The sequence below is a fragment of the Zonotrichia leucophrys genome, chromosome 7 (genome assembly GCF_028769735.1).
Source record: "Zonotrichia leucophrys gambelii isolate GWCS_2022_RI chromosome 7, RI_Zleu_2.0, whole genome shotgun sequence".
Taxonomy (NCBI): domain Eukaryota; kingdom Metazoa; phylum Chordata; class Aves; order Passeriformes; family Passerellidae; genus Zonotrichia; species Zonotrichia leucophrys.
The window spans coordinates 26,743,835-26,764,711 of record NC_088177.1 but is presented as its reverse complement, the minus strand read 5'-3'; the positions used below and the strand labels follow the sequence as shown (position 1 = coordinate 26,764,711).

Genomic DNA, 20,877 nt, shown 5'->3' with positions numbered 1-20,877 from the left:
AAAATAATCAGCAAAATATTAATCCACACCTAAATATCATTGGAAATTTCAGAGAAGCCTTTGTAGAGGAAAAGCACAATCTGCCTTTTGTGCCTGAAATCGCAGGCAGGGTTGGAAAAAAATAAGACAACAGTATTTTTCATCTTGCTGTGAAAGCACCAGCGCGTTTAAAACCTCACTCATAACAGTAAATCAAAACCTCAGCAATGCTTGTTGAAACTAGCATTTAAGATAGAGAGTGAACAAAAAGACCTTTTAAAAATCAGTTTTAGGGAATATATAAATTGTTTGAACACTGCCATGGACAATCAGTTTTAACAGCATATGTCCAACAGCCTAGTTACTTGCTGTTCTGGGAGCCTGCCAAAGAAAGAGATCCATCCAGAAATTACGAGAGGGAAAAAAAACCAAGACAAACTGGGTAACAGCACATAACTTATGTACATCTCTAGCTATTCTAAAGCTTTTCATCTAGCATACATCATCATAAAATCAGTACTCCTGACCAATCATCTTTTTAATAGAGAAATACTTTTTTTTAAAAGCCTGGAATTCCCTGTTGACAAACAGTGCAGCAACACATATAAGATTTATCCTACTGTGCAACTTTCCCCAGGAGCAGCTGAGAATTATTAATGATATGAGCATCACTGAACCACTGAATGATGTAAGACCACCTACATTTTGTAGATAGAGAAGAGCAGAGGCCATAAACCAAATCAGCCAGAAACCTTACAGCACAATTAATATCTCCTAAAATCTATTCTTGTTTTAGCTTCTAGGAAATGTTTCACTGGAAGATAATATTTATTAAAGCAGCAGCTATCTCCATTTCTCAGATTATTATTTCTGACAGACCCTGGTTACCAAGGGTTCAGTTCACTTGTTAATAAAGACCTCTGGTGAGACCAGCTTGAGAGCACCTATGCGGATTCTTTTGAAATAAAGCTGTGTCTGCCCCGAGAAAGCCTGGTCTGGGTGTGTGCTAACAAGCAGGGTTTTGGTTCAGCCACTAAGAGAAAATCTTCAATACCTAACAGCAGGCCTAACTTCAGATGTTCAGCCCAGAGCCAGCAAACCCAGCATGGGGCAGCAGCCAGCTCCACTTCAGTGGCTCTCACAAGCTGCTCTCCCTCTGGTCCTACTCAGCACCTTTGCTGCTCCTCACACCACGAGCTGCAGCCTTGCGGCTCCTGCCCTGAAGGAGCCAACTGAGGGAGCGGCTCCCAAGGGCACCACAGGGCCTGGCTCGGCCACACTCAGCCAGGCCTGCCCTGCCCCACTGGCTCATCCAGCACATCCGCCTGGGAATTCAGTTTGGTCCAGAAACATACTTTTGCTTTTCCAAAGTGAAATGCATTAGAGACACCCTAAATCCAGGCCTGTCTCCAATATCTCATGATATCCCAGTGCCCACCTGGCCAGTTAAAACACTTGCACTCCACAGAGAGATTTATGGATATGAAACAAAGAGGGAAGGAGTTTTGTAGCCCATGAGCTCTGTCATCTAAGAACAGGGAGCTCTAATTTTTACTTTCAGGACTATTTATTTCTTTTACATTTAGAATAGAAAGGATCAGATGAATACCTTAATTGGAAAGCCTCAAACAGGACAGATACAAGATCTGCAGCTTTCCTCTGGTGCAGTGTGTCCCATGTTGCCAGTCTGAGACAGACCATGACCACCACTGTGAAGTGCTGAATTCAGTGAATGAGCCTGGTGATGGCAATCAGGGATGCCACACTGCACAGCAATAGACTGAGCCTGTCTTGTTTGGCAGCTGACTACACCCCTTTACTGTACCTGTGTCTCAAAGCCAGGAGTGCAACTGAAGCTGAGACTGAAGAATCCTCTGAGTTCCTTGGAAAAGGAGAATTTATCAAGACATTTTTAAATTTATTTAGATGTATCGTGTAACAAATCAGCTCACCCTCACAGGACCTAAGCATTTAGGACTATTCTTCCTTGTTTTCCTTGGCTTTTTGGATGGACTTTTTTTGTGTCTCTTTAATTTATTTCTACATAAATTAGACATTTCCAGGAACAATGGCATGTCAAATCTTAAACTTGTACTTCCTTTAACATAATACTTCTAGTACTGTAACCTGTGTTTATCCTACTAGACCTGATTTACACAACTCTTTTCACACTTTCTAGTAGTCAGTGGCTACACTCATCTAAAAACTGCATTGTGAGTATCTGCAACAGCAGATATTTACATAAAAGGCATTGCAAAACACATACAAGAATACTGAAGTGTTACTTAAAAATAACATTAGTTTCTGGACAGATGTGCAAGAGCTTACTTTCATATTAGTCCATGTAAGCCTACATAATCTCCTGACAATCCGGAATCTAAAATACATGCTTTGTGCATCACTGCATACTCATTTGACCAAAGGTTTGATAACATGCTTTGGTTTGATATGGATGACTGAAATTCTAAAGAAACTATGTGCAGCAACAAGCTTACAGAAACGTACAATTTATGGTGAGATTTGACAAATGCTCTGTACTTTTCTGAGAGCTTTTATACCACCAGGGATAGTGCAGTGAATATGAGTGGTAAAATACCTGCTGGTTTTAATAAAATCTAAGTCATACAAATGATGGCTGCACTGAATCTCCAACCCTTACAAGGTTCTCGCCCCTCCAGGCACTGTCATTACCCAGTACTCTTTGCACATCCAGTTGTAAGAGTCTCATAAAATGAAATGCTCATATTTTATTTTTCATAAGTTATGTTGTCACCAGTCCAGCTACTCAAGTCTGCATTAATTCTGTTTTTATGTAGCAGACAGTCCAACAGGAGTGACTTCTCAGTCTGCCTAATGCCTTCCCTTAAACCAAAGGTTTATTTACAACTGTCCAGTATCGCACCCTTTAGATGCCAAGCAGACTGCATAGAGGCACACCTCTCTAAAGAAGTGGAAAATATCTCAATAAATGAAAGAAATTACTGTCAACTTCCAGGGAAGAGCAGACATTTCCCATCTGTTCACACTACTATATTACTATTTATAGAAGCTACTTTGACATTAAGGACTTCTCAAGTGATACAGTCAGGTATAGCAGAAGGATGTTCCCTTTCTGCAGTGTGGAATCTGGCCCTACGTTACAACAAAGCTGAAATGAATCAGAGCTTCACAATTTATATTTAACTGAACAATGAACAAGGTGCAATATTAATAAAGCTTGCAATATTAATAATAAATCTTAATCACATTTTTCACAAACCCCACCAAGAAACAAAATTCTAGGAAAATCATAGACATCTCTATGCTATCTCTGCATGTCTTATTCTCCCTGACTAGCATAAGTAATATGAATTACAAAATACCTGGCTGAATGCAGCAATATTTCCTTTTTGCCATGACCATCCAGTGTTAGAGCTGAATATAAAACATTTCATTACTTTAACACTTACTTTAGGCTTCAAAAACTAGTGCATTTCAAATAAACTTTTGGTGAAAGCTTTATTTCATGTCTCAGCAGTAACAAAGTCTATTATAATAACATGCATGAGATCTAGAGGTTCAGCAGAAAGATGATTGTATCCTTTATATCCACAGCAGGGAGATAGCTATTTCCTCTCCTGTCAGGATGATTTATTCAATAAATGAAGAAAATATGAATCTTAAAATGCATTTGTTTTTTTCCCTGCATCTCAAGAAACAGCAGAAATCTTAGGAAATTAAGAACATTAACTCCACCATAGATATTAAAATACCAGGCATTTTGGAATAATGAACTGAATCTCTTGAACAAAGAATATTGTAAATATTCCATACTTGGGATGGTTCAATTCAAGAAGGTCTCTCCTCTCTCTTCCCTATAACTTTTTGCTCCCTCCTCCATCTTTAGTTTGCACCCATCTTCCTTTTACAGACAAGTTTATTAATTGTTCTGTGTAGACAAGGATTCGTGCAGTTCATATCCAAAGACAAACTCAATCTATTTTTGGTAAATTAATTAGCAGGAAAAAAATTATCTACTGGGAATTTTAAAAATTGAAGTTTAAGCAGAAGGGATTTGAAAGAATGAAGTACCAGGTATAAAGCAGGAAAGAGTTAAAAAAAAAGGTCAGTTCATTCTCTGTATTATGCTTTTCCATAAGCCATAGTGAACAGTACAAGTAGTACCACCAATAGAACAGGGTCCACCTAGGAGGTTCAATAACCTCAGCCATAAGTTCAGAGCCAAAATTTTTGGTTTTCATTTCCATCTGATGCCTTATCTGAATCACCTTCTCAATCTCTTGAGTATATTTTCCTAAATTATAACAGCAAGAGTAGAAGTAAGGTAAAATTTAGCATGAAATCCTACATTTTCCTTAGAAAGTTCAGTGGTCCTAATTTCCAAAAATGCAACTGCAGCAGGAAAGGACCAGAAAACAAAAATGGAGTTTAGTCTGGCAGCACTATAGAGCCAATGGTACTGTGGTGACTAATAATGACACTGAAGACTTTCAGGAGGGTTCTCATTCACTGTAAATTTTTGCATCAATACTGTTAAACAGCAAACAGTATCAGGATAGATCAGAGTAACTACATGCTCTCTAATGAAGTTGTTTCATGGAATAAAACCAGAAAATCTAGCAAAGCAAAACTCACATAAAGGACTATGATTAACTCTCACATTTGCTACCTTCTGAACTGTATTTTTTTTAAAAAGAGACTTTGACAGCATCAGGAAACATGACGCTGTACTGAAATCCACGACACAGACTGAGCAGATGTCATGACAAGATGAGAACAGAGCAAAGTACCACAAACAGTGATAGTGGGTGAGGATGAACCAAGCATCACTAAGCATAAAGAACAATGAAAGAGTGAAATTGTTCCATTTTCTCACCCAAGTTTCTCAACTGCTTCATTCAAAGCCCCTTCTAATAAGCAAGTAATATAGGAATATTTCAATTATACAATTTAGGATGAAGTCAACCATGATAATAAAAACCACAAGGCCACACCTAGATGATGTAGGTTCTATTAACATGGATGTCTTTGCCTGCTGATTTTAAACAGAGTTCTTGCCTTACCCTAAACCAATGTGGATTTAAGATCTCCATAATCACATTTAGCAAGGCACTGTATGCAAAGCAATAAAAGCAGTTATTCATTAGGGTTTATGAGGCATACAGGGTCACATCTGGTTGACTTTTTTTATTTGGTGTTTAGGTCAACTTTACAGACCTACATGTAAGTATATTTAAATGCACATTCTCCACATTGTTTGAAGGGCCAGCATATGTCCTCCATTTTCCCCTCTCTGCATGTATATTTGTCTCGATCTATGCCCAGTGCTCCTGTGAGGATAAACAGATGTGTGAATTCAGTTATCTTCCATCAGTCGTATTTATCCTTGGTCATCAGATAAGAGGTTTGTAATCCCTACAACTAACAGCTCAATATTCTTCTTCCATTATCATTTATTATTTCATGCAGGCAATGAACATGCATGTTTAGGCACTGAGCTTAAGCATGATCCTATAAGTTGTAAACACATTCTGGGGAGCTGTTGAAAGGAAATCAGAAAGGTGCATTACCCAATAAAGTGAGATCATAAAACCATACACTTTAGTCACTTCAAAGAAATTAATGTACTTCCCCAGACTCCTTTTGTAAAATCCCAATCTTCCAAATAAATGATCTGTGAAATAAGCCTCTATCTAAATTAGTCTATAACCTTCAAGTCCTTCCCCCACCGAAATCTCAAGTCTTTAACATGACCACATTCCTCTCATAAAGTAATCTCTAAGTTTCATAGGTTCACTCCTCAAGGAATATATCACAAAGGAACAGTACAATTTCCCCTCTATTTACTTTAGGTTTATGAAAAACATCACGGGAAGGTCCAAAGCACTATTAGACTGTGGAGAACTGATTACTATTGCAAAATGCAGCAGTCTGATACTGCAAGCATCCTCTCAAGAACATGCCTCTCCTACCCAATGTGTAACTACTGATTTGGCTCATCCCCAAACTTATAAGAAGCTATGAAACTGCAATCAGTATCCCTAATAACTTACACCACTAAAGGCCCTGGTGTACAGCATTCAGTGTGGAAAACATGAAGTGGAAGAAAGCACCACTTGTGCACTATTTCTCACATGCCATTTCTTTATAACACCACCTATTATTATTCCAGATACACATTTAACTTCTCAGAAAAAATTCTTCTGTAGTTTACAAGGAGAGGAACCCACACAGTGCTGGAACATGTAACTGAAATAGGAGCATTTTGATTTTATACCACAGACATAAGTCACTCGCTAATTGGATTCTTACATTTGGACATCAGCCTTTCATCTCATGCCTCATTGCCCAGGAAACAGTTGCATTTGTTCTTAGCTCCCTAATTGTGATATATATATATCTGATAGTAAAACAGTCATTCATTCAGACTCACCTGATGCTTTAGACTTTCCCATCTGAAGTGGTGCCTGAGGACCTGAAAGGTGTTTTGCCAGTCAAATGTCCTTCTCCTCACCGCGTCCTTTAGGTGATGTTCACAGAAAAAGTAGGACATCAGTGACCATTGTGTCCCATAGCTCCAAGTGAGACAGGCAGAACATGCATAAGCAAATCTACATGAGTGGATAAGGAAAAAAGTTAACCTCAAATTTTTGCACAGTGAATAAATATTTAATGAAATATTTATGCAAGAATCAGAAATTTTTAAAATTCATTGGTTTAAAAACCACAGGGTAGAATCCCACAAGCAAAGACACCTATAGATGCATCCACAATAGCCAGCACAGCTCCAAATGAGAATACATAAAAATAAAGTGGTAAATTCAGACACACAAACAACAAATTTATCCAGTGATTAAAATAAAGAACTACTCTTTTGCTTATCCAAACAGGCACAATTAATTAGCGCTGCACAATTTTTTTTTAAATTACAGTTCTTCTTTGAGGTAAAAACTCAAAAGACATTTTGGCAAATAAAAATGAACAGTTAAGAAATCATGACCTAAATATTGATATTGCACCAACAGAAAAAAAAGACTACATTATTCAGATGAATTATTCATTCCACAAGTTTTAGGAACTAGGATGATACATATCCAGGAATTTCACTTTAATAATTTTTAGGCAAATGAAAATACCAGTTTTTAGCATTTATATGTAATTCTATGTATTGCTGTGGCTAACAAATCTTTATAACTTTAAAAGTAGTCACTACTCCTAAAAAGGAAATTTGTTAATAGTGCCTCAAAATTAACAAGATAACAGGAGCAAACTCATTAATAATTTAGCAAATAATATATTGCTAAATATCAACTTTTACATGGCACCTATCTCTCTTTAAACAAAATGTGATATGGAAGCAAAAGTGCCTATCCTTAGTTATGAAGTCCGTGCAGCAAGTCAGTGCCTGAACTGGTTTATTTTTGATCTTAAAAGTTCCAGTTTCATCTCATTCATGGAGTTGCTCCATCTCTACCAGTTCTGAAGTTCATAAAACAAAAAGCCACAGAGCTCCATTTCCAGAATGTGGCCACAGCAACACTGCCTTTCCAACCAGCTGCAAGTGGTCACAGGCTCTTGAAGCATTAGGGCAGTGCCCAGCACACACCCCCAGCCCAAGGTGGGATTGCTTGTTTGTCACACCGTGCCAAGCAGAGCCCCTCGGGCCGGGGCACAGCCCAGGCCTCTCACTCCATCCCATGTCCCACCAGACTCCCTGTGCCAGGGCTGACAAGCTGAGAAGGTGGGGGGAAAAAAGGGAAGGATGCTTTCCTGCAGGAAATTCATGGGCTGAGGATGGTGCATCATCACTTCAGATTAATCTGAATTTTCCCTGCCCTAAAATAGCACTGAGGTCTGTCTCCTCACCTGCTCTTCAGCACTGGCTCTGCCCAGCCCCTGTCCTCAGCCCTGGGCAGCTCTACAAGACAGCAGTGCCATATAACCTGTATTTAGGAAAATCCCTGATCACAGACTTCCATTCAGAGATTTTTTTAATAGGAATACAATTTGAAAAAAGAAACCTTCAGATATCCTCCATAAATACACAAGAATTACTTTAATGGGGCAACAAAAACTTTATCAGCTGAAGTCTGGTCTTGTAACTCCTACAAGGACTTATAGGATTAAATTTGGTGTCTTTTTAAAGTCTCACCACTGTATAATTCTTTACTTTTAAGCCTCTTTTTCACCATCTTTCAGTCCCAGAAGTTCCCTCAAACCATGCAAATGCATTTTTGAAGCATGGATTAGGTCTCTCATATTTAACAAAGAGTCTACTAAATTATTTTTTCAGCTTTGTTCTAAGCAAATATTGCAAAGTCTTTCAATGAACTGAACAGATCTCTATTCTGTTCAAACAAATCTACTCCAACATTAACATTTTAAGGACTTAGGTAAAATATTACCAGTACACATATTGCACATCCAGTGTTCATCCCACAGCAGCAAAGCAAAACAATCTTTTGGATCCCCTGCTGTATTGCAGGTCAGAATCATACTTGAATTCCTTCCTTCTGTTTTGTATAACATTATCCATAAATCTTTCACCTTTTTTTTTCCAGAATTACTACAGTCAGTAGTAATCACTTAAATCTACAATCAACCTGTCTCACACCACAGCTTCTCTCCCTACAGAAAGGGCTGAATAACTCCAAGGACCCTGAACCTCATCTGCACTCCCAAACTTGCATCAGAAATTTGGAAACCATTTCACAAAGTGACTTGCTTTATCAACCTCTATCATTTGATTTAACCCTGTGAGATGAGGCTCTCACTGTGCTGGTGACCAAGCAAGGCCACTTGTGCAGCAGCTCTTGGCTGAGCCCCCAAGAAGGGGCCAGCGCCTTCCTTGTCCCTGGAGGAGCCTGGCAGGGCTGCAGAGGGCAGCGGGCCCGGGCAGAGCCTCACCTCTCACACCTGAGAGGCTGCAGAGGTTGCTCTGTCCCAGCCACCAGCTGAGCTTTTACTGCCAGCAGCTCTGCACTGGGGACACACCTCAACTCAAGGCAACACCATCAAGACCAAAATATCTCTTTTCCCCCCATCTCAGCATGTGTGGTGGGCCACCAGCCTTTCAAATTATCCCAGAATTTGCTTCCAAGTTCACTTTTTGACAGGCAGGCCACTCATATTTTGTATTTAGTCAGAATGGAACTACAGCATTAAATTATTTGCAATTAAAATCACACTCTAGTTCTGGTTTTATGTCCAGTTCTGTAGGAGAGATCTTACACTCTAATCAATGTGCTTTAATAAGATTTTATTTTGAACTCCTTAATAGATCTTATTTGCTTTTATAAATTATGTCCACTTTTTTCTGCCTACAGGGTCTATATTCTGCAACTTAAATATTTGATTCTAATCCTATTAAAACAAACAAATCTATAAGCATTTAAAGACTGGTTAAAAAAAGAAAACCCCTCACATTTCTGGACTGCTAAAACCACTGCACAGCTATACGTTTTCTCTCTGTCTCTCAAAAAATTGATTTTTAGAGCTTTGCCAGGAGCCTTTGCAGTGCTTAAGACAAATAGATTGTATTACTGAATCCAGCCCTCAGGAATCTTACTTCAAAATAAATCAAAACCAGAACCATTCTTTCCTGCAGGCCCACTAAAAACTTGTGTAGAAAAAATAATTAACAGCTTCACAAAACCAAAATAAGTTTCATGTGACTAGAGCAGTGTATAGAACACTAATAGCATGTTTATATTGGCTAAATGGAAAATGATGATAACAAAAATACTAATAACCCTTGTGTACAAGGACAGTCATCTCCGAGTAGGAAAATTAATTAATAAGTTATTGTGCAAAACTGTCATTTTTATGTAGCTGTCAACTGCTTCAGATTCATTTTTTCCAAGGTCTGGAAAAACGAGGTCAAGATCAGTTTCTGCCAATTAATTCAGAGACAACTGTTGTAAAAAAAATCACAGACTTTCTGAAAAGCAAGCATTTCCTGTAGGCTCATTAATATTCTAGTTAGGAAAAAAAAAAACCATTTCAAAGTTCAAAATAAAGGGTCACATCATTCAGCCATAGGAAACCATCAGTATTTACATAGTTACAGAAAGCTCTCTCATACATAGACATACAAGTACGTTATATAGGTCACTATATATGACTATATATAGTCACTACCCCATGGGTTTAGTGACTTCTATTGTCCCACACCAACATGTATAGATAATTAATACAAATGAGCTAATCCTTTGCTCTTCTGTAGTTGTGCAGCCCCCAAGCTGGTGTCAGTGCAGCTGCTTGTTCCCTGCCCTGCACTGCTGCCCAAGCTGTGCACAGCACTCGCCTCCCAGACACAGCTCGGGGCTGCCCTGCAGCCACAGCACCCCCGGCTGGGCCGGGCTCCCTGCCCCACCTCCTGAGCACGTGAAAGCTCTTTGCGCTCCTTCGTTCCAGCTGGCGGTGCTCCTCCCACCAGGCCATCATATAACTCATCATACAAAACCACCCTGTTCACCTGCCACAGCCCCGTGACCAATACAAGACGTTTGTGAGCTTCTGCAAGAGGCAGCTGCATCAATTTCTGCCTGCCAGGAGAATCCTGCTGGGGAGGCTTGAACCTGAACACTTGTGGAAAAAGATATAAACATTACAATGGGAAGGAGACACATAAAAGGCTTCAATATTTGGTATTATGGGCATAGTAGCTGATTTTAGATTTTTGCTTCTATTATCAACAGTACTCCAGGTTGTTCTTACTGCATAAAGAATATATTGTTCAGTTTCCTATGCAAAATGTAGATGAAAGAATACAAGAGCATTCCTTTAAAACTAACTTTAAACCATTATTTCAATTTCCACTGTACAGGAAACTGTGGCTGGTTTTATTGTTGTTGCTTCACCTGTCCTCACCCATTCATATTAATTTCAATTTAAAATTGCCAACAAATCAATTCAGGACCCTGACTTTACCTATCTGCCTGCCAGATTTGTCATCCAGGGGGAGAGATCAGCTAAAAAGCACAGTGAGAGACTCATGTTATTGAGCACAGTTTCCTAAGAAATTTGCTCTTCATAGAAAGTATAACAATAGTGGTTTGGCCTATCTATCAGCTTGGGAATGAATATGGCCTCAGAGCATACCAAGTTTGGCCCTCCGCAGCTTCAGCTATTCATATTTACCTCTAACTTTAGTTTTAGCTTGAATCTCTGAAGCTCCTGATTTGTGTTAGGTCAGATTTCCTGTCTCTGCTGTAAATGACAATCCATTTTCATCCAAGCAGGGGTTGCTGAGGTCCTCTTGACCCAATCAATTAGAGAACTTATTTTTCTTGTGGCCAAGCTATGTTTTCCTTTCATCCATTTAACCAGCCTACATACAGCCTCTATGAGGTGAACAGCAGAGCCACAGCTTGGGGCTTTTATTTGCTCTATGACTTTTCAAAAGGAACTAAGTTGCCTGTATAAAACTATAGTTCCCTAGAATGCATCCAGAAAGCTCCACACAGCTTCTGAGAGTGCAGGAAAAGCAACTGCACCCAAAGGGTGCTATGTTCCACTTTTGCACATGCAAAACCAGGTCAGTGCTACACACCCATCCACCGCTGACTGCGAGGTCCTGCACTGTGGTATTAATAGTAGTTACTTATGTAGAGGGGAGTCAGTGCAGTTTATCTGTCCAGTTTTTTCTATGTGCAATATTCACTACTGCAGAAATATTACACTGATATTTAGAACTAGATTATTTTTTTCTACATAAAGCTAAACACATTTTAAAAAGGAGATAATCATGTCTTTCTATTGAGAATCAATATTCATCCCTGTAACTTTTCACACATCACCAGTTCATATCTCAGTTCCATTTGCCATAAGTTATACCTCAAACCAAACTTGCCAGATTTCTGAGATCTACACAAAATCCTTGCTGCACCACTTCCCTCACAGATGCCCCAGAGCATTACCTGTGCCATCATACCAAGCACTGCTTTCCAGAGGCTGCCTAAGCCTTCCTCATGTCATCATCAGGACACTGACTTCACTGTCCCCACAGAGGATGCAGCATCTCTCCCACTAACTGGAAAATTCAGCAGTGGACCAAGAACCAGCTCTGGCCTGGGACAGACAAGTGCTGTAGTGTGTTTAAGAAACCAGCCTCTTCTTTGCAGTGCCTGGTAAATCACAAATGCTGCCAGTGCTTTGTACTTCCAGACAAAAAAGCTAGTAGATATCCTACAATCTGGTCTTTAAAACTTACATGTAGGTGATTTTTCACACTTAGATTGGGTGTTAGAATTTGAAGTTTTAATCTTCCATTTTATTCAATGTGTCAAAGCAGAAAATACCATAGTATGAGCAGAAAAAGCTGAGATAGGAAAAAGCCAAGTCTTGGTTGCACATCTGATGCAGATGAGCATGTTTTGACTTGTGCAAATCACAGCCCCTCTTCATTCAGATTTAAAATAATGATGAAGATTAAGTAAGTCACTGTTCTGGTGTTTTATTATGGAATGGTATTAATTTCAGTCTGTATCTGCATTCAAAAAGAAAAGAACCTTACAAAAATATTTTATCCCCTCCAATTACTTTTTTAAAAAATTATTTCTGGTAAAGAGTGAGCCCAACACTTTTTTTTAAAGTCACTAGACAAAAACTGCTTTCTTGTTTTGTAAGAAGCAGTACTAGCTCTCAATTTCTGTAATGAGCTGTATAGATGTGGTGAAAATGCAATGAAGAAACAGGACCAAAATTCAACACTAGTCACTCCAATTTTCTGTAACATTCCTGAGCACTCAAAGTTTCCTATTTCAGAACAATGCATAAATTATATTTAAATTTTATTGTGACTTTCACTATGTTCCCAGAAGCACTCACAGCTGTAATTTGCCATTTTAGTCTAAATGAAAGGAGTACATTTTGCTCTCATTGAACCACATAACCTCATTGACTTCAGTGAAACAAAGAGCACAAGAACAAGTCAAACCTAAGTGCAATTACAGGATGTACACAGAACGCTGCATGTGCTATTTACAATGTGATCACATTTTGGAGTGAAAGGCAAAGCTGATCCTGCTACATTAGAACAACAAGATAATTTCATCAAAGGAGCAGCAGTAACATGTGATGTGTTACTGAGTTCTGCTTTAGTGTTTTTCATTTGTTAGCATTTTAATTTGGTACTGTTTGTTAGCATTTTAATTTGCTACTGAACAAAACGCGCAAGTTCACAAAAAAATATTAACACTACCATAGCAGCATGCTGCAAGGTAAAAAGATGGCTACAGCACACATTCTCCTGTTTAATTTAAATCAGGGAATGGAAAAGGAAATCTTACGACTTTTCTTGGAAATATTTTCTACATGGAGAGAACACATAAAGGCATGCTATGAAATTAACCAACAGTATCTCAAGGCAAACATTAGAATATTAATTAATGAGTACAATTTAGGCTTGTTGTAACTCCAGTGACTAGATATAACAGCTCCAGTCTCTTCAGGCAACCTTTAAAAGCTGAATTTTTACATCCCCATACCCAAGTCCTGACGAACATGCTCAGCAGCCACTTCACCTCCTCCTCATCCAGCCCTCAGTCCTGTTCTGCCTCTCCAGCTTATCATGGGTCACATGCATATCAAAGCAGTCATGATACAATGGCTTCATAAAACCACCCAGAATTCACAAGTTGCATCTTTATAAAGTCCCCAACTGCCAGACAATAGTGTAAATGTATAAATATATCCACACAGGCATTTTGCATTATAGCTCAGCAAAAGAAAATTACAGTCATTATAAGTCATGAAGTCTCTGTCAGGCTTCAGTGATGGGAAAACTGAAAGACACTTAAAGAGAACATCCCTCTGCCTTCCCCACACACATCCATTTACTGGTGCTTCCCAACATGGGCACAGCCTGACAGTGAGGAGAAGCAAGGAAGTAGCTGCTCCACCCACCACATCTCTCAGACACTGCAGGGTGAAGATACCTTTGGGAATCAAACTTTAGGAGAGGCTCAAAGCAAACACAACTCCTGCCCTGTGAGCCAACAGCAGTGGTGTAGAGAGCAGCTGCAGACTTGAAAGCTTCTGCTGCTCCAGCATGCATGAGGCAAGTCCTGTAATTGGGGATCTACAGTTCTGGGGGATGTGTCCTTTGCTTATCCTACATCACTGATGCAAATCCTCATGGAGATTGGATTACTTTGTTCTCTTCTCTATGCTTTCTACTAAACCATGTTTGCAAAGGATTAAAAACAGCTCCAGTAAGGCTCCAATGACATTGTGAAACAAACATTCAAAGTGCTTTAGAGAATATATGCAGAATTCAGACCCATTTTCCTTAGACAGAATTGAGAAGAATAAAGCAGGTCACAGTAAGGACAAGTCAGCTTGCAGACACAACCTCAACTGGCTAAAGCAAATCAGCTTTCCATGTCCATCATCTGTGCTGGAACCACATGGCTGTGGCTGGCCACAAAGTAGAAACAGAAGACCAGATCCATCTGAGTAACACTAAACAGATGCCACAGCTTCCACAAGTCTCCAATTTTGCAGCACAATTTTATATCCTGAAAGCAATGACACTTTTTTTACTGGCAAGTTAGCCATATCCTCCTTTCACTACATTCTGCAAAATTACCTGGCCATGAATAGGAAGATTTTTAAAATATGAAAACTTTAAAAACATGAAAAGTAACATCTCAAGCCTGGATTTAAATAATGTTTTATGCTGAAATGTCTTTTTTTTTTAATCAGAAGGTTTTAAAAAGCCAAGTACCCAGTGCCTTAGTAGCCTGAGATATTTAGTGAGGACTGCTCACTGAATTTTGCTATAGATCTGATTGGTTTGAGGTGCAAAAACTGGTTGTAATTTAAGTGGGTCTCCAATTTTGGGAAGATAAATATTGTTCTATCCTCCTTTGACAAAGATAGCAAGCATCACCAGCACAATTGTGGTTAGAGCGTAGAATGGCTCAGCATTGCTCTTCCCAAATTCATGACCAAATTTCAAAAGTGATCCAAAAAATCGTAGGAGGAGATGCATGTCAATTCAATCACTACAGCTGACTGAAAATGCCTGATAAATTACATTTTCTGATATTTTCCCAGACTAACTTTAAAATCCTAGAGTGATTGGATGTAATCTATGATTGGAATAACAACACGAGCATCATCAGAGAAGTGTATCTCACAAAACAGAAAGGTTTAAATAGCACAGCTACTCACAGAATTTGTACTACTTCATTTGGCAGTCTGTGTGCAGCTTGTTCAGCTGTTCCTAATAGGGCCATTTCTGTAGCAGGCCTATGCTGGCTTATGCTTCAGGAGGATACGAAGTGTGCAATAGCACTCTAAAAACATTCCACATTATAAAAATCAGAGTGATTCACTTGCAATGTGAGATGATTGGATAGCCTGCTCTGAAAAATCTCAATTTCACTTCTGTTGATATGCCTTGGCTTTCAAAGTGCTTAACCTCATTTCTAGGATGGAAGATGTTACCTGGTCTGTCATTAATGGTCTGGAGATGATAGAACTTCTTTTCTCTTTAATCATCTTCATAAAGTTCACAAAATTATTTGCTTCAAAGTAGCTTAAGTTTGAGATTCTAACCCAAAACTTGATGACAAAAAATTCAGGGCTCTGTTTAGACCTGACAAGGATACCTGGAAGCTAGGAAACATGGAATAAATACCCTATTACACCTGTCCTATGTGGCAGGTCACCAAATTAGTAGCACAAAGCAATTAAAACCACTCAGATTTTTAGCTGGTGACATCTCCCCTTGACCCCCTGGCAGCAGCAGAACTTTCAGTGCCTAACTTCACAGGGCTGGATGAGCAAGAGTCTAATACAAAGGGAACCTTTAGATCAAAATAGAAAATTTGAAATAAAATGCTCTACAGCGAGTACTGGAGATATATTTGCATTAAAAGTATTTATGAACAATTATTTCAACTATTTATATCCTGTTCTACCTGCCGGCATCTTATTAAATCAGATCCTATTAAGTTATATCCCCAAACTTAAAAGCTCACAGCATAATGAAAAAAACCAAAGCCCAGCAAAGCAAATTACATAAAACTATAAGTAGAGAGGAAGATATGCAAATTAGAAGGATAATGGAAACTAATTAGTGTATTTTCTAAGTACTTCTGAGTTTGCAGAGAGAGGTAGCAGTGTTTGTGAGATCATTTTATATAGCAGACAAAAGAACAGATGTGATTTTAGGTACACAGTACCAGCAAGGCCTGAAAAAGAAGCCACAGACTTCAGCCTAAGGGCAGCTTGCAAACAAATCTCCATGTTTAATTTAATTATGGTAATCATTTATTAAATTTGAAAGAAAAAGCACCTTTGGAGAAGAAAGAAGTATTAGCAAAAATGGAGATGATTAGGTCCTGTGGGACAAGCTTGACAGACAACTAATTAATTATTATCCTTGAAACATTGAGGGTGTCCTACACAGAAAACTAGAATGTATCATTAAAAAAGTATCTATTGAGTACATTGTTTGTATCCAAGAGTACTGAGGAATTTCTTTTCCATATTCTTCTTACATGAAATGATGATGCTAGATAAAACTGAATTCTCACACTTTCTCCTCTAAGAACTTCCTAATTGCAATAGTAGCCAGAACCAGAATGCTGTTAGAAGGCAGGAAGAGGGATCTCTGGAAAAATTACTTCACCATACGACCTACTGGAAGAAAAAAATTACAGTTTAAATTCACTCAGCACCTAGCTAATTTGATTGCTGTTTTATACCAATGTAAAAATCAAATACATTATGTTCTTGTTAATGGACTCACTTGAAACAGATTGGGTCAAAATACAGATATTTATACACAACAGTCTACCAAGACTATCTCAGGTTTTGTATTATTGAAGTTTTTCAAGGAACTGCCAAAATGAAGAATTCCCTGAGACACAAATATTCATTTCCTTTGATACAGATTTTTTTTCCCCTCTCTATTTTTTTTCCTCTTAAAAGTCAATAGATTTTTAGAAACTGGACAAGTGGTCTGCCACAAGAAAGGAGTGGCAAGGAAGATCTAGCAAAGCAGAAGTGATGTAACAGTGAGCCTCCTGAAAATGTCAGTGGTCTCATGTGAACCCACAGTAGTCAGAGAAGCAAAGTTCAAGATGATACCAATGAGAGTTGTGTCTAATAAGGATGAGGCCATAACTGTCTCTGAATAAGAAATACTCCTACTTTTAAATAAGTGCCTGATATCAGAGCATTTAAGAGCTAAATGAGCTATTTTCTTTTGATGCTTTAAAAGAATTCTAAATCTAAAACTGTATCTATCAACTTGAGCAATGTTCTATTCATTTTATCTCCAAGCTCCGTTATCAAGAAACGAAATAAAAGACAATTTTGGTCAGGATTGCTCAATTAACTTGGTTTTACATTTTTAAATATAAATCTTTGAAATACACATTCAAATCTCCAAGTTTTACTGATATTTCTGTTTGATAAGTGGAGGTACAATAATTCCCAGAAAGATAACTTTTCCAAGAGAAATGTAAAATAAGTGACAAGACCATCATTCTCATTCCAGTGACTCTGATCCTCCTTGAATGCTTCCTGACCTTACCAGTGCCAAGGAGACCATATTAGGAGTCTTTCATTTTAAGTGTCTAGGTATAGCAATAAAAAAGAATTCTGCATTCATAATTGCCCATAACGAACAGGCACTTCCGCTAGCATCAGAGGTGGAAGGACACAATGTTCCCTGGTGCTTTGGCTTTGGGGGAGCTGGAGAATGCCACAAAACTCATGCAAACACAGTGACTAGTTCATAGCAGCAGTCAACTTCAGCACATACCATGCCTGTGGTTTTCCAAACTGTATGCTAAACCTCCGTGTGGGAAACATGTGCAGCTAAGTCCAAATAATTGCCTGGAATTTACTCTTATATTAGTCTTCAACATAGAAACATAAGAGTTTTTTGGGTTAGAAGACACCCTAAAGACCATCTAGGTCCAATCTAGTGTAGTTTGGATTCTGTCCAGGATTATATCTTCCAAAATCTATATAGTATTTAGCACGGTTATTATTGAAAACAAGTAAGCAAAATAAAATAACTTTTATAGGCTGTTTTTTCTTTTATTTACTTTTCAGGTAAATGGAAATAATTTGTTAATTCAGACAAACTGGTCCCTCCAACTACACTAGAGAAATCTGAAAGGGGAACTTTTGGTAGAGAAGAGAAAGCCAAGAACCTTGGCTACATGACTGACAAAACGATCAAGGCTTCTACTTCTCATAATGTAGAAATTGGCAGCATCATCAGTGTTAGATCACCAACGTGGATGATTTTCTGACACAACACAAACAGTATTGTCATGAGCAAGTGCACCAGGCAACTGCTGGGCACATTCCTTTTGATATCTTCAGCAGCATCTGTAATGTTAAAATCTGGAACTGTCATTTATCAAGGAGTGTTTAGGCTTGCTTTAAAGCCATTACACTTCCAATGCTAACCTGATGGTGCCAAGAACCATTTCCACCAAATGTTTTATTCAACAAGACTTAAGGGAGTTTTGTCAGATGTGCTTCCTGTCATCCTCTATTATGCCAGATCTTTTGATATTTAGCAGAAAAGCTACAAGTAAGGATAAGGGTCAGCAAAATGTAAGGAATAGAAAACTTTTCTTTCACTTTTCCTGTTTTCGTGTTGTTCATCAAAACCACAATTGAAAAATTTCAGATAACACAAGTTTCATTTTTAATTGCTTATCTATATAATGCTAGAATAACTTAATGGCTGTGCAGCAGATCTACCATGAGGAACAGGCAGCATAGTGTGAAAATTCTAGAGTACTGTTCTTTATGCAGAGAATTCAGTGCTAATTATGCACTTTTTGTGATCTCATATTTTGAAGGAATTCCTGTACATCAGAAGACAAAACCAAATATTTAGATGTTTGAAGGTAAGATGAGGGTCTTATTTCTGAGCATGCAATAGAGAGCTGTAAATCTTAATTGAACAGGCCCTTCTGCTTCAGTTATGTGGTGCTTACATTTTTAATTACAACAAGAAAAAAAAGCACTATTTCAGAGCCTTTAAAATTATTATATTTTAAAATGAAACCAAAGTTTTCTGCATCTACACACTTAAATCTAAATTAATATAATATTGAGGGATCCATTTATATCAAAATTCTGAATAATTAATTTTCTGTCTAAGCAATATCCTCATTAAGGAAGATGTAGATCTTTAGCTAGAAAATCAAAGAAAAATATTACAGTTGCACTGATCAACAGCTATTGCAACTATCTAATGAGCTCACATATTGGAGTGTACATGTTTATTTTTGCAAATGTCTCAGCATCTCCACTACTGACACCACCCATCATAAAGAGCCATTTCATCAGAAACAGATAATTTTTCTTTCCACTGGGGACTAGATCCAGCAGCTGACACACAGGAGCTGCAGATGCAATGCCTGTTGCAGCTTAGATTCTCTCAGGAGAATCTGAGACTCACTTTACCCTGACTACATAAAGTTTATTTCTCTGCTGCTTGTAAAGCATAACAAAGAACACAAAACAGTTGACTTGTATGTGAGAACATCAGAAGTCCACTGGAATTTAAGAATTTTTGTTGTCTTGCAGTCTTCTTGGTTTTTATCTTATTTTTATAATGCAAAGTAAAGGCCCTAAAAGCATTATTTAATTTGAAAATAATTATGTTTATATTAAAATGCTTGAGAGCATTAGAAACTTGATCTGGGCATAGCAAAACTCCTATCTGCCATTTTCTCTTAAGTTTAGCTCCTGTGACAACAAAAGAAGGGAGCATCCTGCCCCTAAAAAAGGTGTTAGAAACAACAAGCAGATGTGCTGGACATGGACAAGGCTTAGAGTGGTGAAGGGACAGAGGTGATAACGAGAATTCTAAAAGTAGCAACAGAAGTAATCACCCAGTCATTTGGGAGTTGAAAAGCACAGGTCCACTTTTTGGGACAGCCACTATTCCTTTCAGTATTTACTAGACATAATAAAGAAAAGAGGGAATATAAAATTCCCATCTGGTATTTAAAACTCCAGAAGCCTGACCAGCTCTTTAAATGTTATCACATGCTAAAATAGGAAAAGCCAGATGCTACATTTATAAAGCCAATGTGCTGCATCCTCTCAAAATCCAAGAGCTGCCACTGCTAAATCTAGTCTGTTTGGATAATTAATCAGTTAAACAATTAACCTTTACCAGAGAAATAAAGCAGTGCATGGTGTGAGATACCAACAGCCGTGCATTGCCCAGGCCAATTACAGACACCAGAGACAGAAAACCAGGCATCAGCAGGACTTGGAAATGATCCTTGGTAAATCAGCCTTTCCTCGGAACACATTCTGGATTTCTCATATGTGGAGTCTACAGCTGTAGCTGCTGTCTGTAGTTAGCTATGCTGCCATGGGGCAAGACAGGGTTCACAGTAAACAACTCAATTTCTTCCCACTACATCTATCAATCAAATCTAGGCTCTATTCAAAATATTAAAAAAAAAAAAAGAAAAAGAAAGCCAGCTGAACCAGAGGCCAAAACACATACTAGAAACACATTGTGGAGCCATTTCAGAAGTATTTGTTGCTATCTTGGGTGTCCTTCAGGAAGACTAAGCAACAAAAAGCCTGCAAATGTAACAAGACCCATCCCACTAGAGGTGAAAGATGACAGCAACAGCAGTAGCACAAGAAGCTTGACACTCATTTATAAATTTAGAAGTCAAAACTGCAACTGGAAGCTGTATCTGTATGTGCACATGATCTTGGAGCAGAGAGAATGAATGAGCAGCAAAAAGGAAGAATCTCTCCTCAAGCAACAGCTGACAACAGGGTTTGTGTAAATGTTATTAATTTTGAGAAGCCCAGGCAGACTGCAATAACCTCACAAAAGTAAGAGCAAAGACTTGACCACACTTGGCCAAAACCCCT

At 38.3% G+C, this 20,877-nt stretch overlaps 1 protein-coding gene and 1 long non-coding RNA gene across 11 annotated transcripts in view; one reads left to right on the top strand and one right to left on the bottom strand.

The window, feature by feature from the left end:
* The window catches only part of B3GALT1 (beta-1,3-galactosyltransferase 1), a 172,888-nt gene that overhangs the window by 132,078 nt on the left and 19,933 nt on the right, over positions 1 to 20,877 (top strand). Inside the window, exon 4 of one of the 5 annotated variants that reach the window (XM_064718328.1) lies at positions 18,825 to 18,872. The exons of the other annotated variants lie outside the window; for them this stretch is intronic. The gene's annotated coding sequence lies outside the window, so the exon portion shown is untranslated. The remainder of the gene's footprint in view (positions 1 to 18,824; positions 18,873 to 20,877) is intronic. 5 annotated transcript variants of the gene reach the window in all.
* LOC135450292 (uncharacterized) overlaps positions 1 to 20,877 on the bottom strand; it is a 108,667-nt gene that overhangs the window by 86,907 nt on the left and 883 nt on the right. For all 6 annotated transcript variants that reach the window (XR_010441001.1, XR_010441000.1, XR_010441003.1 and 3 more), the window contains exon 2: positions 6,413 to 6,590. This is a non-coding gene — a long non-coding RNA (uncharacterized LOC135450292). The remainder of the gene's footprint in view (positions 1 to 6,412; positions 6,591 to 20,877) is intronic.